Below are 23,611 nucleotides of genomic sequence, written 5' to 3'. Positions count from 1 at the left end.
CTTTTGGGAATCAGAAGCCAGAAGACTTTTCAGGCAGATGAGGCTCTAAAACTGGGTGAACTTTCCAGCTGGCTCAGCCAGCCCTTGTTACGGCTCAGCTTCTTGGCGCTGCGTGCCTCTTCCCAGCGGGACAGGAGAAAGCTCTGGATTTCGGGTAGCTGGTGAAGGGTGGGGTGGATTTGGTGCGATGCGGGGAGGAGGCAGAAGGCCGGAGAAAACACAGGAATGACTCGCCACAAGTCCCAGCGATGGTGCATTCAAACAGTCCAGACTGGGCCACGGGCAGGGACTTTGAACGCAGCCTAGGAGATTAGGGTGTCCAGCGCCCACAAAAATGCATGGATGTGACCCCCCTCTCTGCTTCCCTACCTGGGTTGCTACCAGCTGTTAACCTGACCCCAGAAGGGGCTGACATTCCAGGGCTGGTGAAATGGGCGGCTGTGTCACTATGTGATTCGGAAAGAGCCCCACCATGCCCTGGCTAGGAAGGCACCATGTAAAATGTCAGACCTCCTCATTAACCACCTCTCGACTTTCACGCGGCAGGCAGGGCGGCGTAGAACAAGCTCCAGTCACTGGAAAGGGTGAGGACGATCAATGCCGCAAGGAATCCCAGATTCACAAGGAAGGGGGAATCCTTCCCAGGGAAGATCTGGGCTCCCGTCTGTCTCTGGGAGGGGTGACTGGTAGGGAAAACTGCAAAGATAGGCTGGGTATGAGCTGTTGGCCAAACAGTTGGGGAGATGAAGACTGAAAGTCCACAGAGAATTCCAGACAGACTTGTCTCCCTAGGGAATCTCCGAAAACAGGATTCCCAGATCCGGGGGGCTGAAACTCCTCTGGCTTCAGGAGAGAAGAGGAACCCTCCAGGGCAAGGCTTGAAGAACATGGCCACCACCAGGGCCAGATGAAGGTCTTCATAGGCTCTAGGCACTCTCATAATCGTAGGCCTTTAAAATAGATTATATATAAATATATAAGGGAGAAATGCACTATCGCCTATACGCCTAATAGTTAATTGTATGTTATACTGGTTTGTTGTTTGTTGACTAAGGAAAGCAAATTAAGTCTGATTTAGCAATTTTCTTTTCTTATTTTCAAGTCAATTATGAATTTTGTTAGGCCCTACTTTTTTTGTACTCTCTAAGCTTTTCTGTGGGCCCTAGGCACTGTGCCTGTTGTGCCTAATAGATAATTGCTCCTGGGGACCACAATCAACATTGTCTCTAATTGTTTCCATTTGTGTGCAGAATAATTTTTGTTCTATGTGCACCGAGAGATGTGCACCACCTGTAGAAACAAAAGCCTGGCTGTGGGCACTCTGCTAATCAGCTGGGTGGCATTCAACTGTCTCCTGAATGGCCGCACAAGCACCCAGTGTATAGGGAATGCTGCCCATGACTTCTCTCTCCAGGGATCTGGAGGGAGCTGCTCTGTCCCCAGCCTATGATGGAGCCACCACCACATCCAGAGTCTCTTCAGGCAGTTTAATTTTCCAGCCTAAGCCAAAACCCTGCCTGTGTGAGAGACATGCCCGTTCTCTAGTCCACCCAGGGCTACAGTTCCTAGGGATGACTTCCTTTGCCTTCCAGGCCAGCTACAGATTCTTCCTTGCTCTCTAGCTGAGCACTGCCTCCCCAGGGCGCTCTCTCCTGATGCCCTGTTCCCTCTTGCTAGGTTCCCTGGGCACTCTGGCAGCCTTTCCCAGGGCACCCTCTTCTTGCTGCTGCTCCCTGAACATCCTTAATGACCATGTGGCTCCTCATGGCCATAGGTACTGTTCCACCCCCTTAAATGGCCTGGTGTGGAAAAAGTGAATAAGGAAAAGTTATTTCCTTATTCCCACAATAGAAGAACGAGGGGCCACCAAATGAAATGAATAGGCAGCAGGATTAAAACAAACCAAAGGAAGTTTTTCTTCACTCAGTGCACAGTCAACCTGTGGAACTCCTTGCCAGAGGATGTGGTGAAGGTTAGGACTTTAACAGGGTTCAAAAAAAGGCTAGATAGATTCATGGAAGTGAGGTCCATCAATGGCTATTAGCCAGGATGGGTAGGAATGGTGTCCCTAGACTCTGTTTCGTTGGAGGTGGCTGACAGCAGAGGGGATCATGTGAGGATTCCCTGTTGTGATCCCTCTCTCTGGCGCATCTGGTATTGGCCACTGTCAGCAGATGGGATACTGGGCTAGATGGACCGTTGGTCTGACCCAGTCTGGCCGTTTTTATGTTCTTGCCTCGGCCTTGCTTTGCCATTCATCCTTCGGGGAGGGGACATCTGACAACGACAGCAAGTAGGAGCCACTTGGTTTTGTCTGGCAATAAATTGGTCTGGTAATAGATTAAACGCAGGAGCAGAGGATTTGTTCTAGCAGCAATGCTATCGCCTAGGGTGGTTTTAATAAAACGATAATCAAATAAAGAGCGAACTACAATAAATTAACGTCTTTCACTGGGGAGGCGGGCACAGCTGTCCTTTTAAAGCTGCTGCCGATGTTGTAATCGGTGAAGGGAGAGGAGGAAGGAAAAAGAAAAGGGGGGGGGGAAGCATTTAACCCTGCTTGTTAGACATGTGAATCCTGCGTCTAATTTCCGACGGACTTACACCATGTGCGAGCACTGATAAGACCCTGTGTGAAATTGACAGCTCGGTCTGAGCCGTCTATCTGCCATAAACCATTTCTTTATTGTGCAGATAAAGGCACTAGCCCGGCTGAGCATGACTGTGTGATTAAACTTTTCATCTGAGGGAGGATAGGTGAAGAAAGAGACACAGTCCTATTAAAGCTGCTATTAACTAATGAGGGAGAGGGGAATACACTATGTGTTTTTACACACACACACACACACACACACACACACACACACACACACACACACACACACACACACTCTTAATAATCTGTTTACAGGCTGCTTTGGGAGATAGGAGCAGGGGTGGGAAGGTGGGCAGGACAGGGTGCAGGCATGAACACACACCATTGCTGGCGACCTGCACTTGCCAACTTGGAACAGCAATTGTGGTGTGAGTGCTTGGTGAAAGGTTTGAGAGGTGCTATGCATGCAAGAGCGAGTCCAGGGATGTGCACGCCTGAAACTTTTGGGTGTGTACACATGTGTGAGGAAAGTATAATGGATTTGGCCATGTGTGGGTTGTAGTTTTGCTGTCATTGCAGGGACATGTATATGGTTGAGCATATGGGCGTGTGTCTGTGTGTGTGGAAGTCGAATGGACACTGGATAACAGCCTATTACTGCTCCCAGCTAGTGGAGTTGCTCTTTTAGCTCTGGTGTTAGTGACCTAGGCTTTTAGCCCTGAAAGGTGTTGATGACCTATGTCGGTCGCCCTTAGAGAGGCATGATTGGTTTTCACTGTCTATGTGTGTCTATGTGTGAGTGTACTTGTACTTACATTTTGCGGGTTGGGCACCATTTTGCAAGGATGCCAGCATGTGGCTGGGTGTATTTGTGAATGCCCATGGGGACTGAGGTGCCTTTTTCTGTTCAATAGTGATAGAAATGCAGCCGTGTTAGTCTGGTGTAGCTGAAACAAAAGACAGAACTATGTAGCACTTTAAAGACTAACAAGATGGTTTATTAGGGGATGTAATGTCTTTTGTTTTTCTGTTCAGTTCCCTTTGCCGAGGTCTAGCCGGGGTCATCTGGTGAGCACTAGCGTCCAGGAATAAGCTCAATGCTTGATTTCGTCCTACACTAAGTTGCCACGTAGGCAGGTGTGAGAAATGCCCTCAGCTTCAAACTCCTTCCAAGAGGTGGGGGAAGAGGCTGGATCAGGTGATGGTCCAAAGACCCCGCTAGCCCTGCCTTTCTGTGCTTCTGTTCTGACGTCAGTCTACACAAGGTGCCCTGAACTGGGGGGTGCCTGAAAATTGCCCGTCTCCCCAGGGTATCGCCCCTACTGTCAGCTGGAGCAGAGCTTCTCCGGACTCAGCATTCAGTCCAGATTCCCTAAAGACCACTGCTGGGGTAGAGGAGTGCCCCAGGATTTCACCCTCCCCTACGCAGGGGCTACCTGGGAGAGGTGGAACGTCTGGCGGCAGGGTTTTAACAGGCAGGTCTCTCCTCTAGGAGGGATGTCTGACTGTGAGAAAACAGGCTCCTGGCAGGACCTGCAGGGTATGTCTGAAAGAGGGACCCTTCCCCTCCCCACGCACTGCTAATAGGAGCTGGTGAGCTGGACCTGGAGGATTTTGAAAGCCTTCGCCTGGAGCAGCTCTGCGAAATCGGGCCAGATGGCCACATTAGCTCTGTCCAGGAGATACGAGGCTCCCTGTCCATCACCCGCTCGCCGGCCCGGCCCAGCCTCCCAATTTTCTCCGCAAGCCTTTGACAGCTGCTCCCGGGGAACGAGAGACGCACAGCCCTCCCCTCCTTTTCATTATCCATAAACACGCGCGCTCATTGTCTTCTAAAGCAATTTCATAGCCGGTGCACAAACACGGAGCCATCAAAGGCGCCTTTCACCAGGCTGGGGCGAGAGACAATGGGAGGCAGATACACCTTCATCAACAAAGAGATGCATTTCCATTTTGATAACCGATGTCTCTGCTCCCGCCCCACCCCCCGGCATACGCACCGCACCTTGTTGTGTGTGTGTTTCTTCTCCCCCGCCCAGGAGCGGAATCCGCCAAGCAGAATGGCCCGCACAATAGCATTTACCCGGCCGTCTCCCTGCCAGGCGCTGCGCGGACAGATCTGATAGGCCTGGGCACCGCCGCTTGCTTCGAATTCTACATCGGGGAGAAAAACAAGCTTTATTTCCCTCCCTCCCCGTTATCTCCCTCTCGCTTGTTCTCCTCACAATGCACCCGCCGTGACAGAGATGTGGGAGCTGCCAAAAAAGCCGCCAGGCCTTTTGTGCTCCCCACCCGGGCATTTCAGCTTCCCACTGACTTCTGCTTCTCTTGGCTTGTGCCAGGGCTGAACTTGGAGCCTGTGCTTTCAAACAAGGAACAGGGTTCTCAAATACTACCGTAATGACAGCCATAAAAGTGCCTGGACAGATACACGGAGAGGGGTACAGGGCAGTTATGAGAGCAAGCTGCCTTTTTGTGGGTTCCCTTTCCAGGTACAAGCTGTTAATCCTGGGTGCACCGCGTCAGTAGATCTCAAAGCGGCTTGTAAAGGGGTGTGTGTGGGGGGGGGGGAAGGGAGGCTGATGACCTTAATGTCAAAGAAAGGGAAACTGAGGCACTGAGCTGTGAGGACAGCCGGATTCTGCATGCCAGTCCATGGGAGTTGTGCTAACTCAGAACTTCTGAACATCAGGCCATTAATAGGGCGACTACATTTCCCTATGCTGAATACAGCACACCTGGTAAAATTACTCATAGTCGAGTGAGTTCAGTGGCAAACAATCAGAACTGTGCAGTGCAAACCTTCACATTAGCACCCGCTCGACTGAGCCCTCGTTAAAAAGAAATACGGAGAAGCTGGCGTCTTTATTTACCTTCTTATCTCTGTGGTTTGCACTGGAAGAAGGGACACACACACATTCCCGTACATCTCTCTCCCATGGGAATGGGAGTGACTCCGTGGGGTTGGCTCAACCCCCGCTCCCCACTGCTCTCCGCTCTCCATGCCCGGCTGGGCTTCCGGGATGAACCCGGCTCTCCTGGTACCTTATGCCGTGTCTTCTCAAGGCAACTTGAGGGGGGCACGCAGGGTCACAGCCCCTCCCCCTGGGTTTCTGTCAGGGTTCACATCGGAACATGTCAAGGAGCAGCCGGTCATCATGGCGGGAAGGCAAGGGTGGGCGGGGCTTTCAAACGAAAGGGGGTCAGACGGCGGGAAGGGATGACCTGGCCCATGTTTTTTTTCTGTGGCTAAACGCAGCTCGTCCCTTCCTGCCCACACAGGGTAGAAAGGCAGCAAACGCCTCCCAGCTGCTGCTGGCCACCTGCAGAACCCAGCCCCCTCTTGTCCTCTGGCTACAGTGCGGGTGGGAAGGGGTTAAGCCCTAAGGGTGCACCCGGACCAAGGAATCTGGCTGCGGGGGCTTGGGGGAACCGGGCCAGAGAGGTGACTCAGCAGGGGAGGGAAACTGGGGGCAGAGCAGCCTGCACTTCCTGGGGCAGGACCTAGGGCAGGTCGGGGGCAGGATGTGAAGAGGTTGCTAAGTACCCCTGCCTGGGGACCCTATAGGACAGAGGCACAAACAGGCTGGAAATAACTTCCTCCCCGCCACTCCACCACGTAGCTGAGGGGCAGAGAAGCGTCTTCGTGGCAGGGCTGGGGGAGACTTTGGCTCCTCCGGGCCAGCACCCCGAGCTAGAGGGTTTTCAGGTTCCCCTGAGTGCCGGCCCAGCTAGGGGCAGCGCGGGCCTGAAGGCGCCTGCTGGCCAGATAGCTGAATGATCTGACCAGGGGTTGGTTCTCTGCACAGCGCCGGGAGAGGGATGCACCCTGCAGAGAAGGGCTGGAGGAGCAGATACACCAGGGAGAGGGGAAGCAGGGAGGACAGGTGGGCTGCAAAGGTGACGTAATCAGCCACCACCTGCCCACACTCACCAGCCACTGCCGCAAGCAGCCAGTGCCGGCTGGAAATGGGGGGAGGGTGGGAAGGGAGCCTGTTGGCCAAGAGCAGAGGACAGCCGGGACTGCACTGGTGAACCAGCAGGGAGAGCGGCCGGCCCTGAATGCAGCAGCTTTGTCTGACCACCAGCCGTGGACACACCCCTCATCATCAGCCACTGGACCCGGCCCACACTCACCACGGGTGGATGGGCGGCTGGCAAGCAAGGATCCGGCCTGCAGGACGACCCACCAGCACTGCCGGGAGTGGAGACAGGCAAGATGGGACAATTTGCCCATTTTTTAAAAAAGTAGGGACACCCACAGGGGGGCTTAAAAACTGGACATCTGGTCACCCTCGCCATTACAATGTCACCTTCCCAAGAAGGTAGGGAAAGAGACTGGATCTAACCAGGGAGCCATCTAGCTCACCGGCAGCGGCCACTAGGAGCTGCATCAGATGAAGGACAAGTCTCTGCGGTAGGCAGATGGGGATGAGAGTTTGGCTTGTGTATGAAGTTGAGGGTGGGGAGATATATTCCTTCCTAAAGCTCTTGTTTGTTTATTGGTTGAACGTCTCCTGTGGTAACTCCGCAGAGGTTCCTTAGCTATATTCATGTCTCATCCGTAAGGGATCCTGTGAGGCTCAGAAATAGCTTGTGGCAGAGAGTTCCACAGGCCCATCACCCATGGGTTAGCAAACGGGGCCCATCTGATCTGGGGTCAGAGCTATGCAGTGGGGGTGGGGCTATTTCCCAGTGCATGCCCCGGAAGGAAAACCTCCCCGGTTTGCTGGTGACCTCTTCAGCTGTCAGAACGGCTGCGGTGTTGAAATCCCGGAGGCTGCAGAATCACGCGGGTGCCTCCCCTTGTGAACCACGCGGGTGCCGCCCTCCCAGCCAAGCCCTTCTGAAAGGAGCACACGTCAAAGCAGAGTCAAAGAGGTGCGGGGGGGGGGGAGGTGGTCTGCAATTGTCAGGTTTGCTCGTACACCTCCTGCTATTATAGCTGCTGCCTCAGCTTCTCTCACTGGGGTCATGGCATGGGAGCTGGAAATGGAGATTCCCCCCTCCCGCCCTGTCCTCCTGCATCCCCTCCCGCTCCCTCGAGGCCGGATGGCAGATGGGTTATGACAACAGCAGGGACAAAGGAGTCTCCCATCAGCCCCTTCGGGTCGCTGCAGAGGACTCCTGGGGAAATTCAGCCTTGTCTGTCCCAGAGGGAGCCCACGCAGCGCCGGCCTGTCCCGCAAAGAGGCCAAGGCCACCTCTCCCCTCTCTCGGCCCCGGTGAGCCTTTCTGCGTGAGGGGAACCGGGCCCCAGTATCAGAGGAGCTGGCCCAGGGAAGGAAGCAGAGAGCCAGCCAAGCAGGCTGAGCTTTGCAGGCTGGTCTTGGAGGCAGGGCTAGGTCACGTCCTGCAGGCTCCATATGGGGAGGGAACCCTGCACCCAGAGTTCATCAACTTAACCTGAGCAGGACCTTTCATGGCCTCTTGGCTGGTGAACATCAAGGGGGAAAGATGTCAGGAGTGGTGCCCCAATCAGCGGTTACCCCCGCCCCGTGCCGAATGTTCCCAAGAGCACATCGCCTTGGGCTCACCTTACCGCTCACCCAGGCATGCCCTCTTGTGACCTCCGTGACACAGGGACTGGCGACCCCCCCTTCTCAAAAAACCACGCAGAAGGCCACCCACAGCCTGCGGCGCTCTGCCCCCTGTAGCTCGTTTACAACCATTATCTCTAAGGCTGACACTTCTGGCCCCGCCATAGCTTCCAGCCTGCAGAGATGCCATTCCCTTATCGGTCTCTGCCAGAGAGGGTCCACAGATGGCTCCTTTCACCGCAGCACCCCACAGTGCAGAGGGAGAGTCCAGGAGGAAGTAGAGGAGAATGTGAAAGCAAGCAAGCAAGAAATGTCTACACTGAAACACTATTTTGAAATAACAAGCATGATTCCGAAATAACTTAGTCCACATCTACGCAGCAGGCAGTTATTTCGAAATAATGTCAAAATACTGTCAAGCTGGAGGACTTCTTACTCCGACTCCTGTAACTCTCATGGGTACGAGGAGTAAGGGAAGTTGGAGGAAGAGTGCTCTATTTCGAAAGAAGTGCTGTGGAGACGCTCCCTATTTCGAAATAAGCTGTTTTGAAATAAATTACACAATTGACGTAGCTCAATTTGCATAGCTTATTTCGAGTTAAACTCTGCAGTGTAGACATAGTGAAGAAAGAAAGAAAGAAAGAAAGAAAGAAAGAAAGAAAGAAAGAAAGAAAGAAAGAAAGAAAGAAAGAAAGAAAGGAGAGAGTGGAATGAGCGATACAGAAATAGGAGAATTTGGAGGAGAAAGGGGAACATTTAGAAGGAAAAGGAGGGCGTTAAGAAAGCAGAGGGGAATGAAGAAATAAAACAGGAAGAAGGAATACAAGAGACTTTAGAGAGGGAAGGACGGAGGGGTCTGTCCTGGCACATGACAGACTGTACATCAGGAATCCAAGATCAAAATGCCAGCTAAATTAAGGAGTTATAGGTCACTGAACAGAAATTTCACAACGACTGAGTCACTAACAAAGGTTAAAATGTGGAACAAAGGCAAATAACAACAAAATCCAGAGTCAGTGACCATAAACTTGGAACAGAAAAGAGGGTGACGCAGAGATGTCTGGAAAGCAGAAGAAATCATTGTCTGCAATCAGTGTTCAGTGGGCCAGATTGAAAACGAAATGTACTTTTCTGCGCCAGCATCCCGAATGCAAACACAGAAGAGAAGTGGTTTTGACAATGTCTTCTGATAAAATTAATACACTTAAAGCATTCGATGGGAAGGAGATAGCAACATCAGGCCAGGAACAGATACAGACAAAGCTGGGCTAGGCAGTGTTGCATGCAAACATTAGACAGGGTCAACCAACAGTACTAAGGAGAATGGTTTAGGATTTGTTCAGTGAAACATTTTTTTTCTTTGGAAAACGCTGATTTGTCAAAACCAAAACTGGGAGAGGGTCAGTTTCAATGAAATGTCTGTTTAGAAACATTTTTGGGGAAAACAATGTTTTGAAATGGTCTATATGTCCCATTGTGGCATTGTCTAAACAGAAGTTTCCAGTTTGTTTCGTGTTGCAGCAAAGTTTTGTTTTGAAGTTAAAAAAAATTTAAAATGGTCAAAATTGAAAATAAAATATGCATTACTTCAAATTAAAAATAAAAAGATAACAATGCAAACTGACCCAAACTGAATTATTTGGATTGCCAGCTTGTGACACATTTCAACTTTTCATTCCAGTTTGGGGTGGGAAATCTCCAGTTTTGCTAGGATGGGAAAACCATTTCTCCTATTTCCTTCTTCCCTTCACTCTGGCACTGAGCTCTGTTTGTTCCCATTGAAATCCTCATCAGTCCAAGTTTTTCAGTCCCTCTGAGCGTATGGCTACATTGGGGGGGAGGGGGGGAGACGGAGTTTCGAAGAAGGTATGCAAATTCTGTCCACATTTGCATATCTTCTTCTGATTCCTTTTCCGGGAGAGGATTTTCTGATATTTGGCCCGTCTACATGGGGCCAAATGTTGGAAAAACCCGCTTTCAGAAGCTCCTGTACACCCTCTGTACCTTCAATGACACACTGGATCAGACTCCTTGGCTCGGATCCTTTCTTAGTGTTATCTTTGCAGCTAGTACACACAGTCCAGTATCAATCTGACCGGGCAGCATTTTACACCCGTTCAGTGTTCCAGGCAATGACAACGCAAAACGCAGATGATGGAGCACCAGCCTCAGCTTCCCATCATTTATTTGGCCTCTCAGATGGGATCTGAGATTTCAAACACCTGCAAAATCCTGAGGAGTTTGGTCCATTTGGTTCAGGCCCATCTCCTGTGAGCTCTGGCATCATTAGCATGGCAGCCGGGAATTCTGCCAATTGAGAAACTTAGTTGGAAGGACAAGAGATGGGAGGAGAAGCTTCCAAGCCTGGCTTTTCTGTACAGGCTGCAGAGGAAGGTAAATCTGTTTATTCACAAGCCAGGTGGTGTTCAGACAGCTGCAGAACAAATATAACCTCCCCGGTCTCCATTTGGGGGACTCTGCCCAAGTTCCAAGCACCCCCCTTGGTGTAAATGAACTTCTAGTGTCGGTCTGGGTGCATGCTCACTCCCCACCTTGCTGGGTCCCTCTTTCTAGGGTGCCATCTTCCAAAAGCCAGTTGGGGTGGGACGGACCTGGGCCCCCAGTAACGGGGCAAAGGGACCAGAACTGCAGGTTACATGGGACCTGCCACCATAATAGTAGGGTCTGGTAGGAGTGGATTTTGCAGGGCGGGACAGGAGTAGGATGAAAAATAGTGCCACCCAGGGCTCCGTCCACAGGGCTTAAAGTTTGGCCCCATGCCCAGAGGGAGGGCTGGCCTGAGACAGCCCCCAACTCTGGAAGAGAGTATTGCCTCGCTGCTAGAGCAAGGACCTGGGTTAGGGGTAGGGAAGCACTCGTCCTGCAAGCTAAACCAGCACTCAGGCAGCGGGGAACCGGGCTCACTCGAGCGCTGCGGGGACAGGGGTGGAGGGATTGCAGCCCCAAAGCCTCGCCCAGCCTCCTCCCCAAACTAGCAATCCGAGAATTATTATTATGAGCCACCCACCACTGACAAGGGAATCTGGGACCCTTTAGGTTCAAAGAGGCTGTTATGGAGCTGCAAATCCCAGCAGAGAGAGATTTCCCTAGCGTGTGTCCTGGGAGCCGTTGGCAGAGGTTTCCGTGGGATTATCGTTGCATCAGAACGATGCAGGTACGGGGCCATCAGAAAGGACACACGCACCCCCCCTTTAATCTCTTAAGACACTCTGTGCTTGTGTTTGGTTTGTCAGTGGCTTCTTTTCTCCCTAGTGGAGACAGGGCAAGGATGGAGACGGCTCGGAGCACATCCGCAGCTTTGTTTCATCCGGGCTCTTTCCATTAATAAAAGAGAGGAGGAGACTGACCGAGGAAAAATACCCTGCAGCTGTCAGGGCCAGCGCTGGAACAGATGTGTCTGTACGGGGGAGCCAAGGGGGTAAATAACCAGTGATTGAGGCTGATGGGAAGCAGTTGGGAGACTCCGTCCTTCTTTGCAAGCATTTTGGGTCCCACCGTTAAGCAGTGTTCAGGGAGTGCTGCACACATACACACACACACACACACAGGGGCAGCGTCCAGGGAGTGCTGCACACACACACACACACACACAGGGGCAGCGTCCAGGGAGTGCTGCACACACACACACACGCACACAGGGGCAGCGTCCAGGGAGTGCTACACACACACACACACGCACACAGGGGCAGCGTCCAGAGAGTGCTGCACACACACACACACACACACACACACACACACACAGGGGCAGCGTCCAGGGAGTGCTGCACACACACACACACGCACAGGCATGCACCCAGCAGTGTGGCCACATGCTCACAGCTGCAAACACACTGACCGGCGAGGAAGGATGGTTTGGTGGCTCAGGCAAAGGGCTAGGAGTCAGGGATGACGGGAATCTCTTGCCATCAGAGATGAGGAGCGTTATCTAGTGGCTAGTGCTCTATTCTCTGTCACTGACCTATGTGGCTTTAAGAATTGCTTTTCTTTCCCCTGCCTCTGTTTCCTTATGTCAGATGTGGGCGCACTGCTGGCTAGTTGACCAGTGGGGGGGGGGGTGCTGTTCCTGGCTCAGCAGGGTGGGTAGATGAGATATTGCCTGGTAGGTTGTCTAGGTGGGCAAGTGTAACACCGACAGACTCTGGTCAGCTGTTGGCGGAATCGAACCTGGGACCTCTGGAGCTTGAGCCTCTACAGCAGGGGTGGCCAACCTGCGGCTCGCGAACCACATGCGGCTCTTCCCCCCCAAAAGTGCGGCTTATGAAGCTGCCCCCGCCTCCTCCAAATGGCCCCCGACTCCCTGTGCTCACTGGGGCAGGGGAGCTGTCTGGTGGCGATTCAAAATGGCGGCTGCAAGATGGTGGCGGCTGGCGGGAGCCAAACAGCCTAAGCCCTTGTCTTTTAAAGGGGCAGCGTCTTTTTTTTTTTGCTCTTTGCATTTTTTCTGCCGCTGTTTCGGTTCTTTGTTCAATGCGTTGGCCACTCTTGCTCTACAACATGGCTACATACGGACTGGCATGATTTTCCTCACATGCTTTTAATGGAAAAGTTTTCCGTTAAAAGCATTTGCGGAAAAAAGCGTCTAGATTGGCACTGATGCTTTTCCGCAAAAGCACTTTTTGCGGAAAAGCGTCTGTGCCAATCTAGATGCACTTTTGCGCAAAAAAGCCCCGATGGCCATTTTCGTGATTGGGGCTTTTTTGCGCAAAACTAATCTGAGCTGTCTACACTGGCCCTTTTGTGCAAAAGGACTTTTGTCCGAACGGGAGCAGCACAGTATTTCCGCAAGAAGCACTGATTTCTTACATGACTTCATCAGTGTTCTTGCAGAAATTCAAGCGGCCAGTGTCGACAGCTGGCAAGTTTTTCCGCAAAAGCAGCTGCTTTTATGGAAAAACTTGCCAGTCTAGACACAGCCCATGAGTGAAGAGCCAGTTGGCTGGCAGCAAAAACTGTAGAGCAGCCTTCTTAGTCCCTCTGTAGGTGGTCTCGGTGCCACTACATGGGACTGCACACCCCATCCAGGAGGTGTGTGGGTTACACAAGCAATTGCTGAAGGCTGACAGGTAGGCATGGCTAAACTAGGCAGATTCCATTAGACAAAATGCATGATGAGAGCATGGAGTTGGAGAAGGAAGGATGGACGGACGGATGGACACAGGGCACTTGCATTAAACAGGCCCTCAGGAGTGCTCCATCTAATACAAGTTATTATTCAAAATCACACAGGAAAGGTAATTTCACAATTGCACTTTCCTTTCCCACCTCGACTGCTGCAATCAAAGCTGCAGAAATCTACCTGGCAGAGAGCAACAAGAGGAGTCTAAAAATAAGGCAGGTCAAATGGGAATGCAAAGGAGCAGAGATGCCGAGGGACAGACAGCCCCAGTACTCACGCCACGCCGCAAAGACCATGTTCAGACACTGCGTGGGGGGCTGGAGGATGTGCATTTGTTTGGACTCCCGGGTCTCAAGTCTAGGGAGCTGCTGCAGGCTATTTCCCGCCTGTCTTTATTGTCTCATCTTCTAAAGGACACACAGGTATAATCAAATCCTAAATAAGAGGCAAGAGGAAATTGATCTTTCTTCCTCTGTGAGACAACAATTTCTGGATCCTGCTAATCTTGCTGTGATCATACGAGCACCAGAAGATACTAGACAGTTCTCTCTGCAAAAACATCAACATTCTATGAAATCTTGCAGCAGAAACAACTGGATTTCCCCTTCCTCTTCTTCTCCCCACCCTCATTAACACTATATTACAAGTTTAAAAGCCACAGCCCAATTATTATTACTCGATGGAGAACCTGGAAATTCATTGGGCAGGGGCAGAGATCTGGAGTAGACCAGCCCCACCTGCCCATGCTAAATTCAAGGGCTTTTCTGTTCAGGGTGTGTTCTGAGCTCCACCATCGGGCTGTTCCTTTTTTGTACCATTTATATCGCAGCGGTGTGTAGTTATCCACTGTGAGAGCTGGTCATTGTAGTAATATCGATCCTGCCTCATTCTATCTATCTGTCTGTCCTCCTAGGTCTTAATATACTGCTCTCTCTCTCTCTCTCTCTCTCTCGGATATCGTCTTTCTCCCCATACATTCTCTCGATCACAATGCATACTATTTATCTGTCTGTGTTTCTCTCTTATGCCCGCTGCCGGCAGCACTGCCTTTGTACCCCGCTGTACCATGCAAATACAGTCTGACTCCCACCGTGCAACTCTGACTAAGCGAGCAGCACTAGCGTAAATATGTATTTTTTAAAAATGCTGCCTGTATGCTTGTGTTGCCCCCGGATGGGAGAAGACAAGCCAGGAGAACAGGTTCCCCACCCAGTTGCTTAGACGCCAGGCACATATGGATTTTCCTCTGAAAGCCTTTCCGCCAGAGGATACACGCCGAAGCAGATCGTTCAATAGCGGAGCGTCTTGGAATGGGGGAGCAGGGAAAGATTTAGCTGAGATCCTATCAAAGCCAGCGTCAGAAAACCACTCAGTCCTGCATCTCATTAACTGGAGTTAGGGGAGTGTGAAGATGAGCTAAGGGCTATGGGATATTTACTCTGTGCTGAAGAAGATGGATTGAAGCTAAACTTTAAGCAGAGGAGAAAAGGAAGGGAAAGAGTTTCAAGTACCTCAAAGGGTGTTACAAGGAGGAGGGAGAAAAATTGTTCCCCTTGGCCACTGAGGATAGGACAAGACGCAATGGGCTTAAATTGCAGCAAGGGAGGTTTGGGTTGGACATTAGAAAAAAATTCCTGCCTGTCAGGGTGGTCAAACACTGGAATAAATTGCCTGGGGAGGTTGTGGAATCTCCATCACTGGAGATATTTAAGAGCAGGATAGATAAACATCTATCAGGGATGGTCTAGACCAGTGGTGCACAACCCATGGGTCATGACCCCCAAGGGGGGGTCACAGCCATCTTCCTGGGGGGGTCACAGCGCTTCGATACAGGCCGGCTGACATATTGTTTTCCCGGCTCAGTGCCCGACGTACATGCGGCGGGGGCGGGGGAAGCGGCAGAGGAATGGACCTGTGCTTTAAATTAAAGAGGCTGCAATAAAATGTTCCCGGCCTTTTTGTTTTATTTTTGCTCAACACAAATTTTCCCGGCTCCGGGGGTTGCGAATGAAAAAATGTTGAGCACCCCTGGTCTGGACTGTGCTTGGTCCTGCTGTGAGGGCAGGGGACTGGACTCGATGACCTCTCAAGGTCCCTTCGGGTGCATCTACAATGCACCTGAAGCTCGAAATAAGCTACGCAATTTGAGCTACACAAATTGAGACACTTATTTGGAGTCAATAGCTTATTTTGAAGGTTGGCGCTGTCTACACTGTACTGATTTCAAAATCGATTGTTGTTCCAAAACATCCCTCACTCCTCGTGGAATGAGGTTTACAGGGGCGTTGGAATAGGGAGCCCGTTATATTTTGAAGTAACGGGTGCGCTCAAAAGACACGGAATAGCTATTTCGGGACACCTCCTGTCTCCCGAAATAGCACTGCAGTGTTGACGTAGCCTTCCAGTTCTGGTATTCTATGATTCTATGTGGACCCGGGAATAAAAGCAAACTTGGAGGAACGTTAGTTCCACGGATGGCCCCATACGCTTCCTTCTGCCCATCTTGATACAAGTCGCAAAGGGGCTGTAGCAGACTGTTGGCTAGAACCACATGAAGCCAGGACAGTGACTTCTCCGTATCATGCAAATGGGGCCCTACAACTCAAGACTCACCCTAGCATTTCACCAGGGTTGGGTGTTTAGAACAGTTGAAATGCATCTCAACTGCTGCCATCTTCATCTGGATTTTTTCCCAGTTTGCTCCGGGAGCCAGGGCCATTCCAGTTGTCCTGGGTTAGCTTGCTCTTCTGGCCCCACCCCGCAATGCAAATCTGAAATTACCCACGAGCCACTGCTCTCAGTAACTGACCACCGTGGGAAGAGATGCTTATAGAAGTCACAGAATGCAACAGTCCAGCTATGTGTGTAAGGAGCACTGGGTGCTGATGTACTGAAAAAGTGACTTCAGAAACAGCATTGCTGTGTGGCGGTGCAGAATGACTACAAGCAAAGGAGAGAGTCAGCCATTGGGTATTACCTGCTCCTTGCAGGGGTAGCAAGAGACTTTACCGGCTCTGGTTCCCCAGAAGGTGTGGGGCCTTGGGTGGAAGTGTCAGAGGTTGGAGCAGCCACCCCTTAGTAACACAAGGTCTGAACCATGCCTCACCCAGCCAGCCCCCAGCACCACCTGTACTTAGCCATGCCACACCCAGCCAGCCCTCAGCATTGCCTGTACTTAGCCAGCCTTCACCCAGCCAGCCCTCAGCACCGCCTGTACTTAGCCAGGCCTGACCCAGCCAGCCCTCAGCACCGCCTGTACTTAGCCAGGCCACACCCAGCCAGCCCTTAACACCGCCTGTACTTAGCCATGCCAAACCCAGCCAGCCCTCAGCACCGCCTGTACTTAGCCAGGCCTGATCCAGCCAGCCCTCAGCACCGCCTGTACTTAGCTAGGCCTGACCCAGCCAACCCTCAGCACCGCCTGTACTTAGCCAGGCCCCACCCAGACAGCCCACAGCACCGCCTGTACTTAGTCAGGCCTCACCCAGCCAGCCCCCAGCACCGCCTGTACTTAGCCAGGGCTGACCCAGCCAGCCCTCAGCACTGCCTGTACTTAGCTAGGCCTCACTGAACCAGCCCTCAGTACCTCATGTACTGTGCCGCATGGAGCTCCGGCAGCGATGCAAAGTGACATGTGCAAACTGACACTGGGCATCTGGGCAGAGCAGTGAATCACACTCCTGAGTCCTCAGCCTTAACCACAGGACTGTCCTCCCGTGTGTCCTGCAGGGCCTGTCCCTGCAGCAGTCACTTTGCAAGCGCGGTGACATCAGGCCTAGCGTCTCATACAGGCAGTGCTGGGGGAGTGCTGGGGAGCCGGCTGGCCGGCTTGGCCAGATGGCACGTGAGATTAGAGGAATTTGGTGTTCTGAATGCAACAGAAACCTGGGTGATCGAATATTGATCCAGACGTGTGATCCCCAGGGAGGGGTTATTTACCCCCCTGGGTCAGAGCCACGGTTGACTCCTCCCTGGAAAGGAATCTCTTTGCATGAGGGTGGGGGGCGTGGGAGGAGGCACAGCATGTCGCTTGTTTGCCAGTCCTCACCGGGGTTGTGCGACAACTCACTCGAGTGACGTCCCACTGAGCTCTCCCGCCCCTGCAGCATGGCCCCATTCGGGCGGCAAAGATTAAAAAAATGCCTTTATTACAGGGATTATTACTGTAAGTAGGTTAAACCACCATTAACAATGCCAGCTACCCTACGCAAAAACGCTTCTGTTGGGAGACTGGCAATGAAAGCCAGCCGTTCCCCCTGCCCTCTGCATAATGACAGACTCTGTGACCTAAGGCAGATGTCCCTTGGCTCGTAGCTCAAACAGCCCAAAGAGCCTTATAAATAGCTACTGTTGTGCAAAGACTTCCCTCTCTCGCTTTCACTGGGCCAGGTGCTGCCGCCTCTGCTCATGGGAAGTGTTCAGCCAGACATCTGTGGGAATGTTCACACAGTAAGGGCAGCACGGTCTGGTCCGCCCTCTATCAAGGATAAGACATCTGCAGGCAGGTAGGTTTAAAATGCTGCACATCACAGCTACTGGGACCTTTCTGGGGATGTCTGGGAGAGAACGCCAATCCTCCTCTTTCCAAAGCACTTTGCTAACCTGCCGTTTGACCTAAAGGAGAATCACCATTCGGGAATATCAATATAGGTCCTATGATACCCTGATGGGAAGTTCTGATTCCATCCAGTAATAGGGATAGTAATACAGTTATAGTTGATAAGACACGGCCCACAGATACAGATTTGGTTTGTGCTGGCTGCACATTGGCGGCTGCATCAAAATGGGGAGTCGATTCCATATTCAGTGGAGCTGAAATCTCACAAACAGTTCTCAGGTGGTCTTGTCCCACCCAGGGCAGATAGCTTGCGAGACTGAGCTGCTCCAGAGAGACTGTCCATCCTTTCATGAGAACAGCTTCTCTGCTGAGATCTGGGCCACTCCAGAGCCAGAACTGGTCCCTCTTTGGTTTGGGGTCTAAGCCCAAAACCAGACAACAGAGGCAGGTTCAGGTCTGGGGAACAGGCTCTAAACAACACAGATAGTTGCACGAGGTTTCGGTTCTGGCCTGCCTCTCTGATACTATGACCTGAGAGTGGACCGCCCCAGCCCAGGGCAGGAGCAGAGAGCAGGACGTGAACCTGAGAGTTCCTAGGCGGGAGAGAGATGTGGAGCCAAAGGGAGTCAATTCTCCCCTGAAGGGGCCCACGTCTATTGCAGCCGCACGCGCCGTCTTTGGGGGACCGTATGGTGTTAAGTGGTGTATGGCGGTGGGCCAGTGATGGTGTTCGGCTCCGAGGGTATCACAGCTCCCCCAGAAATCAAACTTGGGGAGAGAGGTAAGGTGAGTCGCTCAGGTTGTAAACCCCTGTAGAGAGGGACCAGCCCCAGTGTGGCTCAGACTGGATTTCCCAGAGACCAATGCCAATGACTTCCACTGGATTGTGGGGGCACCACACTTGTGAAATCCATGCCTCTCGCACCCCCCCCCACTCATGTCTGGCACCAGCCTGTGCTCACGCCTGCGCTGGAGTGTACCAGTGTTGCACAAGAACTAGTGGTGCACGGGGTGCTACAACATCCCTGGGCTCTCCACCTACTGCCTGGGGTCCCAGCTGCCAGCCCCACATGCCAGGGTCTCTGCTGCCAGCCCTGTATGAGTCCTGGATGCCGGGGACCTCTGCTATTGGCCTGTGCCTAGGATCCTTACTGCCCCGGCTTTGCTCCTGGCCTTAGCCGGGGTGTGAGGGTGGAAAGGGGCAAGGGGGCTCAGCTGCCCCCCTTTAAAAAAGTGTTCCCACCCACTGGTTGTGCTCCCTTGCTGATCACGGGCGCAGTCTTTCAGAATCAAGGGGTGGGTGTGCGTGTCTGTGTGCGTGTGTCTGTGTTCAGAGAACTGAACCAAAAAACCCAGAGCCAGTGAAGTGTTGTCAACTGTGATTGAGCACAAAAATCTATATCCGAGCGGGACTGCAGCCAGACCTGTTAGCTACTGACATGAGACAATCCAAATCGTGGTCCGGAATGCTTGTTGTGATCCCTCCTGACAGGTCTTGCTCAGCGGATGTTGTGGAGTGATACTATTGGGATCAGCTCGGGGGTAGGGCCCCTACCATCTCCCAGATGTCTGGGGTGCCCGTTAGCTCCTGCAGCCTGCTACAAAGGAAGCCTCCAGACACTCGGATGTTTTGGAGGTGGCTACGTAAAAAAGGCAGCTCAAAGAGGAGAGGCTGGTTCATTCCTCCTTCTCCAAGACCATATTGATGAAGGGGGTTCAAAACAATCAGTTACTGCAGAGACGGCTAGAGAAAGGGGCTGTACCTGCAGCCAGTGTACCCTGTAAGCTGAGTGCTTGGACGGCCATCTGGAGAGTCCAATGCCACCTAGCTGATTAGCAAAGTGCCCATAGCCGGCTGCATGTTTTTTTGTGGGTGGTGCACATCTACACATGAGTGGGTGCACATAACAAAATTTACTCTGCACATGGATGGAAAAACTTAGAGGGGACATTGCAATCCCAGCTGGCCTAACACAGGTGGAAACGGCTCTGTCTTTTTTCAGGGCACCTCTTTTGGCCCCGGCATCAGCTGACTGCTTGCCAACTCGGTTTGGGCCAGGCTGCCTGCACATCTGGAGCCAGAGCACCTGGGCAGCCTTTCTGACAGGAAACCGAATTGGTGCATGTGGCAAGGTACCCAGGCCAGCCGCGGCCTGTGCTGCACCACGGCTCGGGCTAAGCTGGGAGAATTAGCCGCGATTTGATAAGACGTGTTCTCTATTAATACGTTACTGAGCTGGAAGGCTCATTCTGCCCGCTTACATCCTTGCACGTTAATGCTGACATGCATCTCCAGTGTGCGTCATCCGCCGCCGCTTTCCCCATCCAAGCAGGGGCTGTTGGAATCAGATCTGCAGGACTGAGGCACCTCGGCAGCCAGTGCTCTGGTGGGTAGGACGGGGAGGTTTGTCCCTGAAAGGTGTTCGGGGCCTGATTTCCTGGGTGAGGCCCAAAGGCGATGGGAGGGTGTTAAGCCTGAGGCCCCGGCTCTGCAGCTGGTTCAGAACAGGTTCCACCCTAACTAGCTCTTTGCACATGAAATTGTTTCATGCGATTAGGCAGGTAACAGTCCCCTAGAGCCACACGTCTATATTTTATGCAGTAAACTAAAGCCCTGAAGCCAATCTCCATGACACACACTCCTGATTTACACCCTGAGCCAGGCAGATAATTACATTTCAGTTTGATATATAAAAGGCAACATGGGAAGCTTATGAAGAATTAGCGCCGCTTTTTGCAATACCTGCTAAGTCAGAAGCGCCTGGTTAATCATTAGTTTGCAGTAATCAAACAAACATTGACATAAAGAGGGACTAACCAGCCTGATCTCTGGAGGGAACGCAGCTTGGCAGGAGAGCTCATGCCGATCTGAAGAGTTCAGGGGAGGACACGTGCTATTTGATCTCGGTTTCCATTTCCTAAGATGCCTGCGTCACTTCTTTTTAAAACATCTGCTAAACTTCTGAGAGATGTTGGGGGGTAAGGAACTTTGGAGGTGGGTCAAAGGAACTGTTCAGTTATTGGGGGGGGGGGGGAACAGAGACCTGGCAGAATAGATCCACTTGGGGGGAAAATCTGGATGCATTCAGAAGGGCAAAAATTGCCGTGGAGAAATTGAACAGATGAGACCACGTTGATGGGGTATCATGCTGGGAAGAACACTATGCTGATGGGCATGTCTGTTTTTCCTTTGACTCCCCACTAGGAGCCAGTGTTACTTTCTGCATTCAGTCATCATTGATGTGACACTGTGCCCCCATATTTGTTATAGAAATGTGTTTTTGAATATGCATTTGCATAACTCAAATATGCTACATGCAAAATGGGGCAAGTAACCTTTCATTCAAGCGCTGGTAATCAGAAGAATGCATATTGTCTACTTGTGGGCATGTATTGTTCTTGTATGTGAAGTTAGAAAGTATAAACCTGTTTATTAATCTGGAATTTCTAGTGAAAGCCATTGGTGGTACTCCACCAAGGAACTTAATGGCCCAGTGCTCAGGACAAGGATCTGTGAATAGTCTTGATTTTCCTATAAGCCTCAACTGTAGTTGGTCCTACAAGGGCATGTGACCATGCCACTTGGTGCTGGAATCCATCTTGAATGTGGTATTTTCGGCAGGGGTGGGGAGAACATGACAAAGATTTCCTGCCCCGAGGAATTTCTATTGAATGAGGAAGAAGCAAATGATGAATTTTTTCAGCTGATTTCATAGACTGTTCCCCACCACAGGAGGACACACTAAGGGTACGTCTAAACTACATGGCTCCGTCGACAGAGGCATGTAGATTAGCCAGATCGGCAGAGGGAAATGAAGCCACGATTAAAATAATCGCGGCTTCATTTAAATTTAAATGGCTGCCCCGTTCTGCCGATCAGCTGTTTGTCGGCAGATCGGGGCAGTCTGGACACGACGCGCCGACAAAGAAGCCTTTCTTGATCGGCACAGGTATGCCTCGTGAAACCAGGTTTACCTGTGCAGATCAAGAAAGGTTTCTTTGTCGGCGCGTCGCATCCAGACTGCCCCGATCTGCCGACAAACAGCTGATCGGCAGAGCGGGGCAGCCATTTAAATTTAAATGAAGCCGCGATTATTTTAATCGCGGCTTCATTTCCCTCTGCCGATCTGGCTAATCTACATGCCTCCGTCGACGGAGGCATGTAGTTTAGACGTACCCAAAAAGAAAAGAACTCTAACAAGGGGAGAAGCTGTTAGACCTAAGTCAGCTCTGGCCTGAAAAGCTTTACTGGAAATAAGAATTAGGGTGAAAAATTACAATTTGTCACTACACCTACACTTCAGGGATAAAGTTGAATTAAGCTACACAACTTTTGCTATGTCAATTGCGTAGCTTAAGTTAAAGTAGCTTAATTTGGCTTTTGGCGCTGTCTACACAGCAGGAAGTTGAGGGAAGAACACTCTTCCTTCAACTTCCCTTATTCCTCGTAAAACGAGGGTTACAGAAGTTGGAGTAAGAAATCCTCCAGTATGACATTATTTTGAAATAATGACTTGTAGTGTAGACGTGCACTATGTCATTTTGGAATAACGTCAGTTATTGTATTAGGCTTAGCTGGTATGTTTTCTATTATTTTTTATCAGTATCTTACTTTGATCTAACTGTTATCACATGAAATCACTTAAATTCTACATTTCAGCTTAGAAAAGAGGAGACTAAGGGGCGATATAATAGAGGTCTATAAAATCATGACAGGTGTGGGAAAAGTGAATAAGGAAAAATTATTTTCTTATTCCCACAATATAAGATCTAGAAGTCACCAAATGAAATTGATAGGCAGCAGGTTTAAAATAAACAAAAGGAAGTTTTTCTTCACTCAGCGCATCGTCAACCTGTGGAACTCCTTGCCAGAGGATGTGGAGAAGACTAGGACTTTAACAGGGTTCAAAGACGAGCGAGATAGATTCATGGAGGTTAGGTCCAACAATGGATATTAGTCAGGATGGGTAAGAATGGTGGTGTCCCTGGCCTCTGTTTGTCTGGAAATGGATGATAGGAGGGGGATCATGGGAGGATTACCTGTTGTGATCTCTCCCCTGGGGCATCTGGCATTGGCAACTGTCCCCCGACAGGACATTGGGCTAGATGGACCTTTGGTCTGACCCAGTACGGCCGCTCTTATGTTTATACTTAATAACATCACTTTCATTTATTATCCATCCCAGTGTAAAATAGTTGTTTCCTGGAAGTTGGGGGGCAGTTGTGAATCTTTCTTTCATTGATAAAGGGGGCAAATGTTATGAGCTTTCCCCGTGTAAAACTTTTATAGAGTAAGACGGATTTATTTGGGGTTTTAGTCCCTTTGGGGCGGGGGGGGGGGGGGGGGGGGAGCGGCTGTGCTCCTGGGTGCTGACACATCCCTGTAACTGAGCTCTTATAGCTAAACTATTATCAATATCTGTGCTCCTAAGCTAAGGGACTGTGATCCCAACTCTGAGCCTTTGCTGGGGGAGACCAGAGCTTCTGCTTCAGCAGGACACGGTGGTGGGGGCACCCCCGAGGGCAAGTAGGTGGGCTTAATGATATGACCAGCCCCTCAAGTAAGAGTCTCAAGGAGATCTCTGTGACCCAACCTGTCACAATTAGTGCCTGACCTTTCCTTTTTCATCCCTACTGTTATCTGAGATGAAAGAGGCGCTCTCTGTCATGTAGCTATCCATAATCTTTTATGGAAATATGCCTATGAATATGCACAGCTGGAAAATGCTTTAAGCAAAACACTCCACGGAAGGTATCACTTGAAAAGTTGCAATCTGTTG

At 51.1% G+C, this 23,611-nt stretch overlaps 1 long non-coding RNA gene across 3 annotated transcripts in view; it reads left to right on the top strand.

Annotated features, from left to right (window-relative positions):
- Window positions 1-20,657: 20,657 nt before the first annotated feature.
- The window catches only part of LOC142820498 (uncharacterized), a 29,554-nt gene continuing 26,600 nt past the window's right edge, over window positions 20,658-23,611 (top strand). For all 3 annotated transcript variants that reach the window (XR_012897721.1, XR_012897719.1, XR_012897720.1), the window contains exon 1: window positions 20,658-20,826. This is a non-coding gene — a long non-coding RNA (uncharacterized LOC142820498). The remainder of the gene's footprint in view (window positions 20,827-23,611) is intronic.

This window comes from Pelodiscus sinensis, chromosome 26 (genome assembly GCF_049634645.1).
Source record: "Pelodiscus sinensis isolate JC-2024 chromosome 26, ASM4963464v1, whole genome shotgun sequence".
Classification (NCBI taxonomy): Eukaryota; Metazoa; Chordata; order Testudines; family Trionychidae; genus Pelodiscus; species Pelodiscus sinensis.
This window is presented reverse-complemented; position numbering and strand designations above follow the sequence as displayed.